A 20,258-nucleotide genomic window follows, 5' to 3' on the forward strand; every position below is an offset into this window, starting at 1 on the left:
CACCTGTCGTCGATAGCAGAACATTATTGCACCATCAGATACTTAAAGGGCTCTTCCAACAACCTGGAAGATGCCCTTTCCCGAAACTCCATCAAAACCGTCCAGATTGGGATAGCATATACCGAAATAGCATCGGCTCAGAAGGATGACATGGACCCACAGTGACTTCGGTGGGAGAACCCCAACCTTACGTAGAGTGACCTGTCCATCAATGACAGAGAGACAACCATCACCTGGGAGATGAATACCAGATGCCCTCACTCATACCTACCATTAGGGTTGAGAAAGAAACCTTCAACCTCGCTCACAACCTGTCCCACCCATCAGGCAGATCCACCACCCAAACCTTGTCGGAGCGGCAAGGGTGGCAGTACGGTACAGTATGGTATTTTTCCACCTGCAAGAACGGTACGAAATTACGGTACTATATTACTTTTTAAGTACGGTATGGTACGATATTACGTTATTTTTTCCGTACCTTTTCCGTACTCATTCCGTACTTATTTATTCCATTGTGATTGCCTACATCCCGGATAAACCAGATGACAAATATTGACTTTTTGATGGGGTAACCTAATTTTTTCCCTGATGAATGTTTTAAGATGCAACCTTATCTTTCCAGGAAATTGAAATTTCAAGGAAATTCAAAGGAACTCGACAGATTTTAAGGAAATTGACATTCAAATTTGATTATTGGGAAAGATCATATTTAATATAGCTAAAAGATTAAATACAATATACTGAGTTTGAGATAGAATAATGAGAAACATGCCTACATGGCTACATTAATACACCACAATGTCAGTGGCATAGTGAGACGCACTGGCGTCTGTAGTCTAGGGTATCTCACTGAATCGGAGAGCAACCCGATCACTGACAATGAAATCTGCAAAGAAAAAATGTCTGATGTGAAAGCCGAATTTTCTCATCGCATGGTTTGTGTGAAGACAGACACTCCTTAATAATGTGGCATTTTCTCTGCTGTATAGTTAGATCCCAGGTTTCAGTGTCTCCTTAAGCAGCCACAGAAGATAATAGCTCAAAAGCATCTATGCGAGTTGTGGAGAAGGAAGGATGTCAAAAGTGGAAATAGAAAAAGAGGTAAACAAGGCAATAATGCATGATGCAATACTTTCTGACAAGTAACAAAGAACAATGCCTTCATGTCGAGGATAGGGCAGGTGAAAACATAGATGTGATTGATCAGCTTTTGAATGCAAGTGACAAAAACAATGAAGCCTGTGAGCGAGTAAGCACTGGCATGCATGACATTAGGCAAATGGTACAGAACTTTGGCAGCTGTAAGCGAATAGATAGGAATGTAGACATTTTCAGAAGGTGGCAATGTCATCCACATCAAGACTTGAAGAAACTGGCCGAAGTGGCAGTGGCTCTTCCTGTCACTCGGCTCATGCTAGTATAGAGCGTACTTTTTCAGGTTTACGGTATATCCTCGATGAACTTCGGCTAGGGCTCAAAGAGGATATAGTTGAATCTATTATGTTCCTGCATTTTGCAACACCTAATTAATAATCAAAGGACCAGTTTATGGATGTGAGAGTCAATTTTTACTTAAAAGAATAATGAGTGAAAATAATGAATCTTTTCGCTCATCTGTATGTGGAAGCTAATTTTTTTTAAATGATATCTCTACGCCCAAAAATATTATCAAAAGACTTATGTTTATTAATGTGAATTAATGTTAATTTAAAAAAATCGGTGAATGATGATAATGAAGTTTTTGTTTATATACCTGTGGAAGTTATAGTCCATTCATAATAAAGTACGAGGCCAATGTTGACATATCTTTAGAATTTCCTATTACTGTAGCCTATTATAGATTAACTGCTTTGATTAATTATAATTCTATGATAAAAATACAAATGTATATGTTATATGTAGGTTCAAAAGGGCTGCACATGCTAACAGGAGCAAATATAATTGCAATTCTAGTTGACCCGCCTCCTTCCTTTCTCATTTTGTTTGTCTAATAAAGTTTTGCAGCCTTCACCTCTGGCTCTGGAAAGTGCCAGAATGTAATAAATGGTAAACCTACTCGAGAATAAAAATATAATCTCTCTCTCTCTCTCTCTGACACACACACATAGGCTACTTAAGATATTTATAGTAATCTCCACTAATTGCAAAAAGTTAAAAACACAGTATGGTAGCCTAAGTGAGTATTGAAACTGGAGGAGGAATTGTTTGCAAGGATAATATTATTGATTAATTTTCACAGAAATGTAATGGCAGAGGTACGAAATCAGGTACGAAATTACGGTACGAAATTTTCTTTTATCACCAGTACGGTACGGTTCTTTAGGTATGGTACGAAATTACGGTACAATATTTTTAAGCTATCGGAATTACGATATTTTTTCCGTATTGTTGTTGTACTGCCACCCTTGCGGAGCGGTACATCTGGTGGAAAATGAAAGCGGACTTCAAAAAGTGGGCAAGAGAATGCTTCCCATGCCAAACATAAAAAAATAATGAGGCACACAGAGACAGGGATAGGAGAATTTCACACAACACATTGACAACTGTCCCACATCCACATCCACATCACGTGACCCCTGCCCCCTTTCAAGGGGTACAGGTATCTCTTCACAATCATCGACAGGAACACCAGATGGCCAGAAGCAATACCGGTGAGGAAGCAGACAGCAGAGTTGTGCAAAAGCAGTAATAGACTGGGTCAGTAGGCACAGGGTACTGCAGTACATAACCAGCAGACAACCCAGAAGCAAATGGCATGATGGAGCTGTTGCAGCATTCCCTCAAATCAGCACCCGCTGGCAGATTCAAGGTGGGAGGTGAAGAAAGGAATTACCATGGGTCTTTCTGGGATTAAGAACAGCCCCACATGCAGCATTCAATGCATCACTGGCAGAAGCACTCTACGGCCAAATATTGACAATACCGGCAGATGTTTTTCAAGACACGACAGAGTCCATGAATCTTCCATTCGTTCATAGAGCATTGGAAAACATCGTGCTGGTGAAGACAACATACGTCCCCGAAGGCCTTAAATGAGCAAAGTATGCGTTCACAAGAATAGACGCATACAAGCCACCCACTTCTCTCCAGTCAACTTGGGACCACACTGCAAACCACAACGCAGAGAGAAACCATATCAGCTGATGGTGGAAGGGGAAAATCACCTCGGTCTCCGCAGACAGATTAAAACCAGTCTATATCCCAGACTATGACCCACTCTCCTAGGCTTCCTTTTCGGGTGTGGGGAGTACTGTGAGGTCCAGAGCTGTCACCAAGACCCCCAGGCCATCGTTGCTTCAAAACAAAAATCTACATGACACACCAGTACTCAGGAAACAGTTCCAGCGCTCTTGATTCATGTGATCTTTTATCATTTTTCAGAAGATTTTTTATGTCCATGTCAGAACTGTAATTACTAATGTATGTGCGGCATTGCGAGCTTTTTAACCATATGTGGTTGAAACTTTTTCTTAATTTATATATAGAATTGTTAACCATTCTCCAGGGGTGAGAAAACACATCTGACTGCATATAGATGTCCCTCCATTTTCTCCTAATGTCAAATTCTACTTTTCCGCTTGGAAGAGTTCTTGACCTGTCAGAGATTTTGTATCAGTAAATTAGAATACAACTTGACTCTGCCTCTTACTCGTTGCCTCCATATAGCCTGACTGACAGTTCTACATTTTTTTATGTGAACATTCACCCATCAAGCAGCCGTGGGTGAACTGACAGGTATTACTGTGGTGACTGTCCATTTTATCTGGGTATTTCTGTGCTGTCTATCTCATTTATCCAGGTATTACCATGATGACTGTCCCTTTTATCCAGAAATTACTGTGGTGACTGTCCCTTTTATCCAGATATTACTGCTCTGTCTGTATCTTTTATCCAGGTATTACTATGGTGACTGTCCCTTTCATCCAGGTATTACTATGCTGTCTGGCACCTTTAACCAGGTGATACTGTACTGTTCATCACCTTTAACCAGGTATTACTGTGCTGTCTGTCCCTGTTATCCAGGTATTACTGTGGTAACTGTTCTCTTTATCCAGGTATTACTATGCTGTCTGTCCCCTTTAACCAGCTATTACTGTGTTGCCTGTCCTCTTTAACCAGGTATTACTGTATTGTCTGGCCCTTTTATCCAGGTATTACTGTGGTGAGTGTCCTTTTATCCAGGTATTACTATGCTGTTTATCCCCTTTAAACAGGTATTACTGTGCTGCCTGTCCTCTTTAGCCAGGTATTACTGTACTGTCTGTCCCTTTTATCAGAAATTACGGTGGTGGCTGTCACTTTTATCCTATTATTACTGTGGTGACTGTCCCTTTTATCCAGATATTACTGTGCTGTCTCTCCCTTTCATCCAGGTATTGTTGTGGTGACTGTCCCTTTTATCCAGATATTACTGTGCTGTCTCTCCCTTTCATCCAGGTATTGTTGTGGTGACTGTCCCTTTTACCCAAGTATTACTGTGGTGGCTATCCCTCGTATCCAGTATTACTTTGGTGACTGTCCATTTTATATATGTATTACTCTGGTGACTACCCCTTTTATCCAGGTATTACTGTGCTGTCTGACACCTTTAACTATGTATCAGTGTACTGTGTGTCTCCTTTAACCAGGTATTAATGTGCTGTCTGTCTCCTTTAACAGATATTACTGTGTGACTGTCCCTTTTATCCAGATATTAGTGTGGTGACTGTCCCTTTTATCAAGTTATTAATATAATGTCTGTCCCCTTCAAACAGGTATTACTGTTCTGTCTGTCCCCTTTAACCAGGTATTACTGTACTGTCTGTCCCTTTTATCCAGGTATTACTGGGTATTGCTGTGGTGACTGTCCCTTTTATCCAGGTATTACTGTGGTGACTGTCCCTTTTATTCAAGTATTACGGTGGCGACTATTCCTTTTATCCAGGTATTACTGTGTTGTCTGACACCTTTAACTAGGTATCACTGTACTGTGTGTCACGTTTAACCAGGTACTACTGTGCTGTTTGCCCCTTTTATCCAGGTAATACTGTGGTGACTGTGCCTTTTATCCAGGTATTACTGTACTGACTGTTCTCTTTAACAAGGTATCACTGTGCTCTCCGTCCCCTTTAACCAGGTATTTCTGTATGATCTGATCCTTTTATCCAGGTATTGCAGTGGTGACTGTCCCTTTTATACAGATATTACTGTGACGACTGTCCCTTTTATCCAGTTATTATTGCACTGTCTGTCCCCTTTCTCCAGGTGTTACTGTGGTGACTGTCCCTTTTATCCAGGTATTACTGTGGTGACTGTCCCTTTTATCCAGGTAATACTGTGCTGTCTGTCCCCTTTAACCAGGTATTACTGTGTTGTCTGTCCCCTTTAACCAGGTATTATTGTACTACCTGTCCCTTTTATCCAGATATTACATTGGTGACTGTCCCTTTTATACAGATATTACTGTGGTGACTGTCCCTTTTATCCAGTTATTACTGTACTGTCTGTCACCTTTATCTTGGTATTACTTTGGTGACTCCTTTTTATCCAGGTATTACTGTACTGTCTGTTTTGGCCAGCCCTATGAGAGCTATTAGTCAGCTCAATGGTCTGGTAAACTATTTTATTTATAATAATAATTTTGTCTCATTTATCCATGTATTATTGTGTTGGCCGTCCCTTTTATCCTGCCTTTATTATGCTGTCCGTCTTTTTATCCAGGTATTGCTGTGGTAACTGAAAAACATTTCCAATAATATATTTCTATGATCTTGAGTACATGAAATGAGGTATGGTAAACCTGTAGAGTTTATTTACCACATACGTTACTAAGGGAAGAAGAAAGTGGGGAGGGGGATAAGGGAGGAGAAGGTTTTACAGTTTGAAACCTACCCTATTATCTAAGTTGGTCAAGTTATGGCCATGTGCTAAATTTTGTCTAGATCGGTCAAGCGGTTTGGATATCTATAGTGCACAAGTATATGATCAAACATGCAAACATCCACTTATATATATATATATATATATATATATATATATATATATATATATATATATATATATATATATATATATATATATATATATATATATATATATATATATATATATATATATATATATATATATATATATATATATATATATATATATATATATATATATATATATATATATATATATATATATATATATATATATATATATATATATATATATATATATATATATATATATATATATATATATATATATATATATATATATATTTATATATATATATATATATATATATATATATATATATATATATATATATATATATATATATATATATATATATATATATATATGTATATATATATATATATATATATATATATATATATATATATATAGATAGATAGATAGATATGCAAAACGTGTAGCCATGGCCATGGTTCGGATATGCGGTGATGGAACATTTCCCAAAACTTTCATTCACTCATCGTCGATGGGTTTGACACAGAATGCCTTTATCAAGCTGAGGTTCAAATGTTAAAACGATAAGAAGGATCATTAAATGTTTTCATAATTTATGATATTAGCTTTAATTACTAATAATATCTATGTTTTCATTAATATTCTTTTTATCCGAGTGAAAGTTATAAAGTCCATTTTAATGAAAGGAAATTAGTACTTTATGGAAAATTTTTTACATTGAGAGCCAAATTCAGGAAATATATATTTCAAACCCTGCATTGGACATTTCCATTAAGAAAGCAATGCTCCATAACAGCGCGAGACTGACAGCTTCATTTTAAGTAGCGCCCCATTTGTGAGACTGATGGTTGCGTTAAGTGTTGTTGTAATCAAAAAGTACGTAAATAGTAAAGTTTTACTGCCCACGAGGGAACAATTTTATCTCTTTTAGAGCATGCCGGATAAATAACCATTTGACTTAATGCTATGATATCCGTAACGGTTAAACGCTCCATTTTACGTATCTACTGAGATAAAATATCTTTTACATAAAGACGATCTTATTTGGTATAACTTCATTTTTTCCTGATGTAATTGTTTTATCATTTGCCAGTATAAATCAATGTGAGCCAAGGAATAGAATTCAAGTTATGTCGTTATAAGGGGACCTCGATTTATTACAGGATAAGGGATAAACATCATAGTTAATAAATGTGACTGCAATATAGACTGATAAGTGCCTGGAATTGATTTTTGGATTCTTTAATCCTGGTAATGCTTCCTCTAATGAACATTTACCCAAGTATACACTACATTAGGGAATTTGCAGGCACCAGCGCATGCAAACACAGTTATATTTATTTGTGTGTATTATTGTTTGTGTATGCCTTTATTAATATACGCATACATGTAACAAATACTTTGTGTGTTTTTGTGGATATTTTACATCTAAAACAGCTATAGTAAATTTATGAATATTTTATTGGCATTATAAAAATGCAGACCGAGGTTCGTTGAAGATAATTAGAACAGTAAGCAAAGTGAAACTGTTGATATTGCAATTACGCCTATCTACTAAGAACGAAGATTAAAAAAAGTATCAAGAAACTAGTACCTTCAGATAATATTTGCAATTTATTATTAGATATCCAACCTATTACCTATTTTGGAAGTGATAGGCAAGATTTTCATTTTCCTCTTTACAGAATCTATTTACGTAAAACAATGTAATTGTGACAGGAAACGGGCTGTGATTACTTTTTTAACTGGAGGAAGGAGATAAAACACTAGGCGGAAGGCAGAGCCCATTAAATGCTGTCTTTTACAATAAATACCCGTGTCATTAGTAAAGCAAAAGATTAATTTTTTTAATGTTACATGCTAAAGTGTTAATGCTGATAAGACGCTTGAGAGTTCTCGTGAGATTTTTCATAGCTACTAGACGTAAGATTGAGGTGTGAAACACATGTAAAAGTAAGCTAGTATTTCCTAGCCAGTACGATCAATATCATTTACTGAAAGTGGATATATTTGCTCAGTATCAGATAAAGTGATTTATAAAGAGAAAGGAGATATATCCAAAAAGTAGCCTCATGATTTATACCTGTAGGCAAGAACATAATGAACCAACAATATCCGTAAAATGAGGTTGGGTTTTAAAGAATGAATAATCACACGAAAATCAAGATAAATGATTGGCAAATCTTGAACAGCACAGCTACCAATAGCTTTATGATTTTTCAGTGATTCAAAGAAAAAAAAATAATATATCATCACCAACTAAGCGTAATATACACTTCTTTGAGAGAGATCTCGTAACTAAAACAAAAGAATGCTGGGGATATATTACGCTTCTTAAGACACGAGCTACAACGTATATTATTAATCCACATTAAAGATTCCCCATTTACAGCTTAACAAGCATCATTATGCTGGAAAAGTTTTCCCTTCATGAGCTCTAAACCTATCGGTCCTACGGTTTTTTTAGTATCTCTTACTGTATTTGAATCATACAAACCAAAGTGAATTTTTTTTCAGTTCAGTTATATTAGGAAATAAACAGGTTATAGAAGCCATCGATATATATATATATATATATATATATATATATATATATATATATATATATATATATATATATATATATATATATATATACATATACATATATACATATATATATATATATATATATATATATATATATATATATATATATATATATATATATATATATATATATATATATATATATACATGCATACATACATATATATATATATATATATATATATATATATATATATATATATATATATATATATATATATATATATATATATATATATATATATATATATATATATATATATATATATATATATATATATATATATATATATATATATATATATATATATATATATATATATATATATATATATATATATATATATATATATATATATATATATATATATATATATATATATATATATATATATATATATACTATATATATATACTGTATATATATACGTTGTGTCGTGCTGGGTCTTAAAATCTAAATCTTAGCTAAAGAAATCATGAAAAAGATACTGTTTATTATTCCTTATGTATCCACAGACTGACAGAGATTATTGACTATATTACATAGCCAAGCTGTTTATGGTAAGCGTTTTTCCTGTTTGCAAATAATGATATTACTTTTTCTGAGATCTCTTGTTCTTTCCACCATGTACTTGTCTGTCTGTTTGTCTTTCTTTCGCCTGTCTCTTCTCTGGCAGTGACGCTTCATTTATTTTTTTTTTCTTATCAATAACAGCTCACCTAAAGGACGCAGGCTGTATCTCTGGCATTTACTCTTTTTTACAGATGATGGAAAGCCAAACAATTGACTCTCTAAAGGAATAAAAAATAGTGGGAAGGAAAACTGCGTTGTGTCGTATTACAAAAGAAACAATGAGTCACCTTTCACATACAGGGAAGTTCATACTAATAAAGAAATCTGGGATAGTTGGATATCATGCTATTTGTAGGTAAGGGGATGAAAACATTCTGCTGGTGAGTTTTACCTAGTTGATAAAGTAATTTTCCAAATATTCAATAGGCTATAACGTCTTTATTTACGTTGATATTCATATATACAAATTGGGTATGCCTGAAGACTTGAATTGTGAAAAAATATACAGAAATTCACCTTTGACTTCTTGATGGAATGAACATAAAAATGCTATCGAAATGCGGAGGCCTTACGGCCAACCAAAGTGGACCTCAATGGTAGCGGTTCGCCAAATCTGGTTTTAATTCAAGAACATGAGAGTCCAGCAAATCATACAATCTTGTTGGAATGGACGAATAAGTTCTAATAAATCTTTTACCGTTATAATTCTGATAGTTTCATCCAGTTTCTGTTTTTGTGCATTTCTGTCAAAATGATTAAAGTTGTTGAAATCAATTACAATTTTATTTGGAAATTAGATGCGAGTTCTATACCTTAAATACTTATTGTTCTCCTCAGTCCACCTTCAAAACTACAGTTCTAAAGAGCAGACGTAAATTTAGACGCAAGTGTTTTTTTTTTTTTTATAGCATACAAATCGCTTGATAATTTGGTCCTTTTAAGAAAGCTGCATATTTTCGTAGTGATATGCTAGTTACTGCTGCTACTTTTTTTTTCGCTGCATCTGCTTCTGTTCTGTTACTCTGCTGACCTTACTAATAAAACTACTACATTTTAAAGGCATGTTTCTTGATACAGTCTGCATTGAACAACCATGACACTGCCTACTGAAACAGTCTTAGTGGTCATAAATCAAGTTAACAATATATTTATGTTTTTTTTTTATCGGTAAATTTATAGCATTCCTGATCAACAAAAGTCTAGTAACTGTTTCGTTCAATAAATTCCTTTGGAAAGAATGCGTATTACGTATTGGCATCATGCCGGAGGAGACTGTTGATCGTCTGTGCTGATTCTCACTAGAGCACTAATAATATTTGAAATGAAATGGTGACCAAAGAGACAGATATAGATCACCATGCAAAACAAAACAAAAATATTTTTTTACAATCTAAATTAGATTCTGCAACGAAATATCGCAATATAAATTTAGTTTTGATGATGGGGGTAGACTTTCTTATTCATAATTCTTTGAGTGTGCGTGCATGCGTGTGTTTGTGTGTACGCGCGCGCGCTGGAAATAGTATATTAATTTCTTAGCCTCTCAGCTCCTGCCTTCAGCGCTTTCTTGTATTTGATGTGCACAAACTCCACTTCTCATTTCTGTGACGACTGAGCTTAGAATCCTCGATAGATTTCCTTCTGTCTCATTCCAGTACTTGTAGCGGGATGGGAGAGATTAACGGTACCAATGTTTTCTTTTCCATTTAGTAACATCCTCAGAGCATATAGCCTGAAGTTTTTACCATTCATGAATTGAGAAATAAATGAGCTATATGACTCCCGTTGGCCTCAGTTAAAAATTTGATCAGCCATTTAGGATACTTCTTCCTGCCATAGGGGCCCACGACCCCTCACCTAACCCTCCTCCTCTGCCTTGTATTTGTATCCAAATCCATTGGCTCTTCGAAGGACAACCATTTAGTCTTCAGCAAGTTAACAAGCACCATATAAGTGATTTCCATAGTCCAAGAGACACAGGGTGCATTAGTCATGTCATAATGTCCAGTATGAATTACGGAAACAGAGCGTAAGAGCTGAGTGTATTGTTGTAAGAGCACCCTGAAGCATGTCTACACGACAAACATCTCTTATGAAGACCCTTCTAATGAAGGAAGGCCTGAAAACACACATAAGCACACACAGACACACGCAGAGAGAGAGAGAGAGAGAGAGAGAGAGAGAGAGAGAGAGAGAGAGAGAGAGAGAGAGAGAGAGAGAGAGAGAGAGAATCTGTGTTTAAAACCCGAAACGGATGGAAAATCTGTTTTTCAACTACGCATTATGCTGAATAAAATAATTTCTTTTTTAAGACATTGTTATCAAAATAAGAACTGGTACTTTTTTTTTATAAATGCAATAGAGAAGATCAGAAGCACTCTATTCAATACGAGAAGTAATAAACAATGCGTATAACTTTATAGATGTCAATGAAGAAATATGTTTAATACGAGATAAAAATAAACTACAAACGTGAGTCATTTCTTGATGAGGTCATTGTTGATACAGATATGAAATAGGCGTAAAAATAATAATGTGTATTCCGTTTAAGCTACATGCCAAAAATAGGAAAATACACAAGTAAGTATTGTAAATATCCGAGATCCATGAAAAATATATTATCATCTATTACTACCCGTCAAAAAAGCGCTAAAGACTCAGTGTTGGAAAAGATAAAAGCCATTATTCAAATCCTTATTCAATCCGACAACAGCAGCGATATGTTACACGTGCCAATGGAAACAGCCAATACGGCCTCCGGTAAAATTTATGATGTATGAAACCAGTGGTGATCAATTGCTGGAAATAAAAATTTTATTTATCACGGTTTCTAAAAGCTGCTTACGAAAGTAGCAGATAAATTATCAGAGAGAACACGAACTTTTCATTTCCGGTAATACCTCTGTCACAAAGTACATTATTCTCTCGGCATATCAGCAATATTGTTGTCCCTTTTTAGAATCTTACTGATATTTCTGCTGCACAATAATTGCTCTATTGTAATATACACCATTTTAAAAGAGACAACAAATTTATATCTGTAGAATTCAAGTTTCAGGTTTTGTTTGAAATCATAAGCTGGTAAAAGCCTTTCTTTGTGTGACAGTTGGTATTTGGAATAGTTTATTATTGCCTTTTCTGTGTCGTTATCAAATATTTGGTAAGAGGTACTTCACTAAAAAAAAAAGATTGGTTTTTGTTACTTCACATCTTTAAAACAACTGGAAACAAGTCTGTCCATATATTTGCAGTACTCCTATTCATCACATTTCATTCACAAGAGAGAGAGAGAGAGAGAGAGAGAGAGAGAGAGAGAGAGACAGAGAGAGAGACAGACAGACAGACAGAGAGACAGAGAGAGGGAGAGAGAGAGATAAACTTTGGACAGGTTATAAAAAGACAAGGACACATATAATCTGGTTATAAATAACTTGAAAAGCTTGTTTCATCGAAAATAATATTGTTTATGCTGTTAGAAATGATAGTTAATCAAACAAGGTTTTTATGTTTAAAAAGGGATCCATTTAATGCAAGAAAAAGGGATAGGACAAAGCGATGAGTCACCTTCGTATAGAGTAATTGTTTGTCTATAAAAATAAATTTGAAAAAATCATACCTTTTGTTAAATATGATTTTTTTCAAATAATTCTAAGCAGGTACATAACGAGCATGGCATTTATGGGGATTCTTTGGGAGGTATTAATAAAGTAAACAGTTTCGTTTAGAATTATAAACTATTATTCACTACCCACTTTCGATCAAAATTCGAAAGGGAATACTTAATATTTATACAGTAAATTTCAAAGGTAAACCAAAGACACTTTTTAGAATGATATTTTTCTAGAAATCTGAAATTTTCATCTATTTAAACGCAAAGCTTATGTAATTTGTATAAGTGAAAAAATAGCAAACACAAAAACCGATAGCACTGGAATCCTCGTTAAGAATTAGCAGCAAAACAGTGAAAAAATTAAAAAATAAAAACTTTAATAATGAAATTTAAACTTATAATTATTATATAGTTTACAACATTTCAATTGTTCATGTTTTTTTTCAGTCTCTGAGGCTTTCATACTGAGCATGTCCTAAGGATAAGAAGTCTTCAGTATTAACAGATCCAAAAGGATATGGTCAATGTTATCTGGTTACCATGGCCCTTGTGACAGATTCATGTTGTCAGCCCCTGGAACGGTTACCAGGGTGGAATTCACCCAGTGTTTTAGAGGTGGTTGTGTAACTCATACATCTGGCAGCGTGACTCCAGCTTGGCACTTCCAGTAGCTGCAGTGTTTAGTATGACATGACTAAGGGTGGTTGTGTGGTCCAACTATCTCCATTAGTTTTTGCTCCTTGGCCCATTTCGGGAGAATTTCTCCCACAGTTACCAATTGCGTGTGTTGTGTCACCTGGATGTTTTTCTCCCGGTATTACCATTTTTGTTATAAATTGTGAACCCCTATTCTAATATTTTTTCAATCTTTTCAGGTATTACCAGGTAAAATATATTAAATAAAAGTGAGCCATGGCAAAACGAAAGTATACATATACACATGAAGAACTTGAGAAAGTAATGAACACTACTGGGTTAACAGATTTAATTTCTGAAAGTGAATCTGAGGGTGATATTGATGAACTTGAAGCTGACTTATTGTATGACAGTGGTAGTGATGTGGAATATACTCTTATACCAGGTGAAGACAGCAGTGATGAAGATGATGGGGAGGAGGTATGTGGTGGTAAAAGGAAAAAACGAAAAAGAAGGGTGGTAGTTACATCCACACCAAGCAAGCGCCAAGATCTCAACTTCATTGCCCCATCAACTTCTGATATAGTTCCTACTGCTTCGACCTCTGATGCAAGCCATGCCCCATCCCTGCTGCCACTGGCAAAGGAAGAAGTTGCTGCCGCCGCCAATGTGAAACCCCTTCCATCGTCACATTCAATAACAGCACACTTAGCAGTGGGAGTCAGTTTAGGTGGAGTTGCCGGCCACAGTCCCAAGCAAGCATTAGGACACCAAGTAGGAATATCATCCAGAGCTTCACGCTCAGCCCTGTTCCAGGGGAGGCAAGGGATGCTGCGTCACCTGAAGAAGTATTCAGCTTGTTCTTCAATGATGAGATTGTCAACATTATTGTGAACTGTACAAACCAGAAAATTGATGTACTTGCCCCCAGGTATAGTCGACAGACAGCAACTTATGCGCACACCGAGCCAAAAGAAATAAGAGCACTGCTGGGTATCCTAGTCATCAGTGGTGAGAAAAATTATGGGCACATCCCCACCAAAGAAATGTGGAGCTTGGATGTAGGATGTTCTTTATATCGAGTGGTTATGTCCGAGGCGCGATTCAAATTCCTCATCCGCTGTCTCAGATTTGATGACCTTGAAACACGGGAGGCTCGGAAGAAAGATGATAAGTTTGCACCCATGAGGGAGGTATGGGACATCTTCATTAGGAACTGTGGCCGACTTTATGTCCCCCATGAGAACCTCACAGTTGACGAGCAGTTATTGGGTTTTAGAGGTCGATGCCCATTTAGGATGTATATATTTAAGGGACATATATTCAATTCATAACTGCCATACTATAAGATGTGATGAAAGAGAGATAGTTGCAAGATGGTATTAGGTCAAGCGATCAGTCGCAAAATCATTGCATTCAGCAAATAGTTTGGTTACTTCAGCTGTTTGGCGTGATGAACACACAATATTGGCTCTGGTATGTGAAACAGATGACCGAGTGGGTATGCGAGTACATAAGTTTGTGCGTTAGAAAATATAGCTTTTGTGTCTAATACTGCCCAAAAATAAGTCTGATCGTTCATTAGCGAAGCTAGAGCGAGATCGTCAAGACGTAGCTTTGAGTGTTCCAATCTCTTAGAATTGGCAGAATAAGGTAAAGTTCAGACTCTTCTTTTTTCTATGTGAACTGTGGTCTTGTGATTTTTACCATGTTTCAAGACACTTATGAACTTGTGTGGAAAGTTGAACATAACCATTCATGCCACTTTAATATTCTATTTTATTGTGTATTGCTTAACCATTATTAATCATGCATTTTAGACTTTCGTTATTATGTTTTGCACTTGTATATTTTTGGGAGATTACTATTGTGCTTAATTCTTTTGACAGATGTCGGTGGTGACACTGTGGTGACATTATGATGATATCTGTGGAATTGGTGTGGTTATAGAGAAGACAATGCAAACCTTTGCAATGTCGGTATTTCTCATGTGGTTGACTTAAGACTAGACGTTTAATGTTTAAGATGGAGTATGTGAGAGTTTTGAGTTTAAAGGCTTTTAGCTATAGTAAGACATTTAGTCAGAGTTAGATTATTTTGACTTGATAACTCATTTATTATGTATTTTAATCTTTTCTTTGTTCATTCATTAGTTGTTGGGTTGGTTTGAATAATAAATCTATTTTTGTAGGAAAGATTGCGTTTCCTTTGGATATCCATTTCTTTTTTTGAGGATGTTTGATAGAGAGAGAGAGAATGCGCATGGCGAATGCTGAATGCAAGACAGAGAGTGAGTGAGAGGGGGAACTAGTTGCGAGATATCACGTCTCTGATGATTAACTGTAACGCCCGTTACGTAACATTTCTACACGAAATGCTGAGTCTGTTAGAGGGTATAACAGATTAATTTGGTGGCGGCTAAGCTTTGCAGCCAGCCAGTGCCCTGAGGCATAATGTTGTCAATTAGCCTATTTCTAATCTCCCTATTTCGCTATCTTAACCTCAAACATTGCTGTTACCAATTAAACTTTTTAACCGCTGCCACCAAATTAAATCTTTCGTACACCGCTGCCACCAAATTAAAGTAACGATCATGATGTAGTTCCAGTGCCTACAACAGTGGTAACAGTAACTGTTCCGCCATTAGAAGAAGACGAGGATCTGTTGATGGTCAAGTATCAGCAATATTTTATGCCAGCTATTTTGACAGTTTTAGTGGCTATTTTACTGATAATTCTTATTGTGGGGGTAGTAAAGCTTATTTGTGCTTGTAAGACTACATGCAAGGGCTCTAAGAAAACGACCCCAGTGACTTTGCAAGTACTTCATGAGAGCAGTACTTAAAACTGCAGTGCAGTAGACATTGCTAATTGAGCATAGCTCTATTTGTTACGTTTTATACATATGCTTTTATTTTAGTTCGCCATTAAGAGAGCGAGATGCTCTTATGGGGTGGCCGAGCACTATTTAAGGGACATATATTCAATTCATAACTGCCATACTATAAGATGTGATGAAAGAGAGATAGCTGCAAGATGGTACTAGGTCAAGCGATCAGTCGCAAAATCATTGCATTCAGCAAATAGTTTGGTTACTTCAGCTGTTTGGCGTGATGAACACACGATATTGGCTCTGGTATGTGAAACAGATGACCGAGTGGGTATGCGAGTACATAAGTTTGTGCGTTAGAAAAAATAGATTTTGTGTCCAATTCTGCCCAAAAATAAGTCTGATCGTTCATTAGCGAAGCTAGAGCGAGATCGTCAAGACGTAGCTTTGAGTGTTCCAATCTCTTAGAATTGGCAGAATAAGGTAAAGTTCAGACTCTTCTTTTTTCTATGTGAACTGTGGACTTGTGATTTTTACCGTGTTTCAAGACACTTATGAACTTGTGTGGAAAGTTGAACATAACCATTCATGCCACTTTAATATTCTATTTTATTGTGTATTGCTTAACCATTATTAATCATGCATTTTAGACTTTCGTTATTATGCTTTGCACTTGTATATTTTGGGAGATTACTATTGTGCTTAATTCTTTTGACAGATGTCGGTGGTGACACTGTGGTGACACTATGATGATATCTGTGGAATTGGTGTGGTTATAGAGAAGACAATGCAAACCTTTGCAATGTCGGTATTTCTCATGTGGTTGACTTAAGACTAGACGTTTAATGTCTAAGATGGAGTATGTGAGAGTTTTGAGTTTAAAGGCTTTTAGCTATAGTAAGACATTTAGTCAGAGTTAGATTATTTTGACTTGATAACTCATTTATTATGCATTTTAATCTTTTCTTTGTTCATTCATTAGTTGTTGGGTTGGTTTGAATAATAAATCTATTTTTGTAGGAAAGATTGCATTTCCTTTGGATATCCATTTCTTTTTTTGAGGATGTTTGAGAGAGAGAGAGAGAGAATGCGCGGGGCGAATGCTAAATGCGAGAGAGAGAGTGAGTGAGAGGGGAAAATAGTTGCGAGATATCATGTCTCTGATGATTAACTGCAACGCCCGTTACGTAACATTTCTACACGAAATGCTGAGTCTGTTAGGAGGGGTATAACAGATTAATATGGTGGCAGCTAAGCTTTGCAGCCAGCCAGTGCCCCGAGGCATAATGTTGTCAATTAGCCTATTTCTAATCTCCCTATTTCGCTATCTTAACCTCAAACATTGCTGTTATCAATTAAACTTTTTAACCGCTGCCACCAAATTAAATCTTTCGTACACCGCTGCCACCAAATTAAAGTAACGATCATGATGTAGTTCCAGTGCCTACAACAGTGGTAACAGTAACTGTTCCACCGTTAGAAGAAGACGATGATCCGTTGATGGTCAAGTATCAGCAATATTTTATGCCAGCTATTTTGATAGTTTTAGTGGCTATTTTACTGATAATTCTTATTGTGGGGGTAGTAAAGCTTATTTGTGCTTGTAAGACTACATGCAAGGGCTCTAAGAAAACGACCCCAGTGACTTTGCAAGTACTTCATGAGAGCAGTACTTAAAACTGCAGTGCAGTAGACATTGTAAATTGAGCATAGCTCTATTTGTTATGTTTTATACATATGCTTTTATTTTAGTTCGCCATTAAGAGAGCGAAACGCTCTTATGGGGTGGCCGAGCACTATTTAAGGGACATATATTCAATTCATAACTGCCATACTATAAGATGTGATGAAAGAGAGTTAGCTGCAAGATGGTACTAGGTCAAGCGATCAGTCGCAAAATCATTGCATTCAGCAAATAGTTTGGTTACTTCAGCTGTTTGGCGTGATGAACACACAATATTGGCTCTGGTATGTGAAACAGATGACCAAGTGGGTATGCGAGTACATAAGTTTGTGCGTTAGAAAATATAGATTTTGTGTCTAATTCTGCCCAAAAATAAGTCTGATCGTTCATTAGCGAAGCTAGAGCGAGATCATCAAGACGTAGCTTTGAGTGTTCCAATCTCTTAGAATTGGCAGAATAAGGTAAAGTTCAGACTCTTCTTTTTTCTATGTGAACTGTGGACTTGTGATTTTTACCGTGTTTCAAGACACTTATGAACTTGTGTGGAAAGTTGAACATAACCATTCATGCCACTTTAATATTCTATTTTATTGTGTATTGCTTAACCATTATTAATCATGCATTTTAGACTTTCGTTATTATGTTTTGCACTTGTATATTTTTGGGAGATTACTATTGTGCTTAATTCTTTTGACAGATGTCAGTGGTGACACTGTGGTGACATTATGATGATATCTGTGGAATTGGTGTGGTTAGAGAAGACAATGCAAACCTTTGCAATGTCGGTATTTCTCATGTGGTTGACTTAAGACTAGACGTTTAATGTCTAAGATGGAGTATGTGAGAGTTTTGAGTTTAAAGGCTTTTAGCTATAGTAAGACTTTTAGTCAGAGTTAGATTATTTTGACTTGATAACTCATTTATTATGCATTTTAATCTTTTCTTTGTTCATTCATTAGTTGTTGGGTTGGTTTGAATAATAAATCTATTTTTGTAGGAAAGATTGCATTTCCTTTGGATATCCATTTCTTTTTTTGAGGATGTTTGAGAGAGAGAGAGAGAGAATGCGCGGGGCGAATGCTGAATGAGAGAGAGAGAGTGAGTGAGAGGGGGAAATAGTTGCGAGATATCACGTTTCTGATGATTAACTGCAACGCCCGTTACGTAACATTTCTACACGAAATGCTGAGTCTGTTAGGAGGGGTATAACATATATACCTAATAAGCCGGCCAAGTATGGCATCAAGTTGGTCCTAATCAATGACAGCAAGACCAAGTACTTACTCGGTGGCATCCCCTACTTAGGTAAAGAGGTGGTTGAGGACAGGGGAAACCTTCAACATGGCCATTACTACACCAAAGTGCTGAAGAGACCCTATCATGGTTCAAACTGGAATGTGACCACCGACAACTGGTTCACCTCTGTTCCCCTGGTATCTGATCTTCTGAATAACCATGGAATGACCCTTGTTGGCACATTACGTGCCAATAAAAAAGAAATACCTAATGATATGAAGGACAAACAGACACGAAAGCAAGGATCAAGTGCCCTCTAGTACACCAATGAAATGATGCTAGTGTCATATGTGGCCAACACTTCAAGTACCAAGAAGAAACTGGTGCTGCTGTTATCATCTCAGCACACTCAGCCCACCATCGGTAGCACTGGCAAGCCGGAGGTCATCGAGTTCTATAACTCCACTAAAGGAGGGACCGATACCTTTGATCAGATGTGTTCTGTCACCTCCTGCTCCCGCAAGACCAAACGTTGGCCACTCTGCATCATGTATGGACTAGTGAATACTGCAAATGTCAATTCCTACATCATTTACAGGGAGAATTTGCAGAAGAAAGGGGAACAGGTCATGGAACGCACAAAGTTTTTGATACAACTGGGGAAGGCACTCATCACTCCCTGGGCACAAACACGGCTGCATTTACCTCTGCCCCGCCCCTTGCAAATGCTGATCACCACTGTGTGCGATATACCATCACTGGGCAGTGCTACACACTCGCCAGGGACATCATTCGCAAACAGCAGTGGGGCTTTGGTGTGCTGTGTTGAGTGCCCCAGCAAGAGTGATAGAAAGACACGGCACAGATGCAACAGGTGCACCAAGGCGAAGTGCCCTCGCCACCTGTATCCTGTTTGTGGTGACTGCATGTAGCTGGTGAGTGTTATATATATATATATATATATATATATATATATATATATATATATATATATATATATATATATATATATATATATATATATATATATATATATATATATATATATATATATATATATATATATATATATATATATATATATTTATATGTAAAAACAAATATAAATATAAGTTATACATGTAAAAAATATATAAATA

The 20,258-nt window shown here is 36.2% G+C and overlaps 1 pseudogene; it reads left to right on the forward strand.

Annotated features, from left to right (window-relative positions):
• Positions 1-251: 251 nt before the first annotated feature.
• Positions 252-20,051, forward strand: LOC136842422 (piggyBac transposable element-derived protein 4-like; annotated as a pseudogene).
• Positions 20,052-20,258: the final 207 nt, after the last annotated feature.

The sequence above is a fragment of the Macrobrachium rosenbergii genome, chromosome 2 (assembly GCF_040412425.1).
Source record: "Macrobrachium rosenbergii isolate ZJJX-2024 chromosome 2, ASM4041242v1, whole genome shotgun sequence".
In the NCBI taxonomy this organism is placed as follows: Eukaryota; Metazoa; Arthropoda; class Malacostraca; order Decapoda; family Palaemonidae; genus Macrobrachium; species Macrobrachium rosenbergii.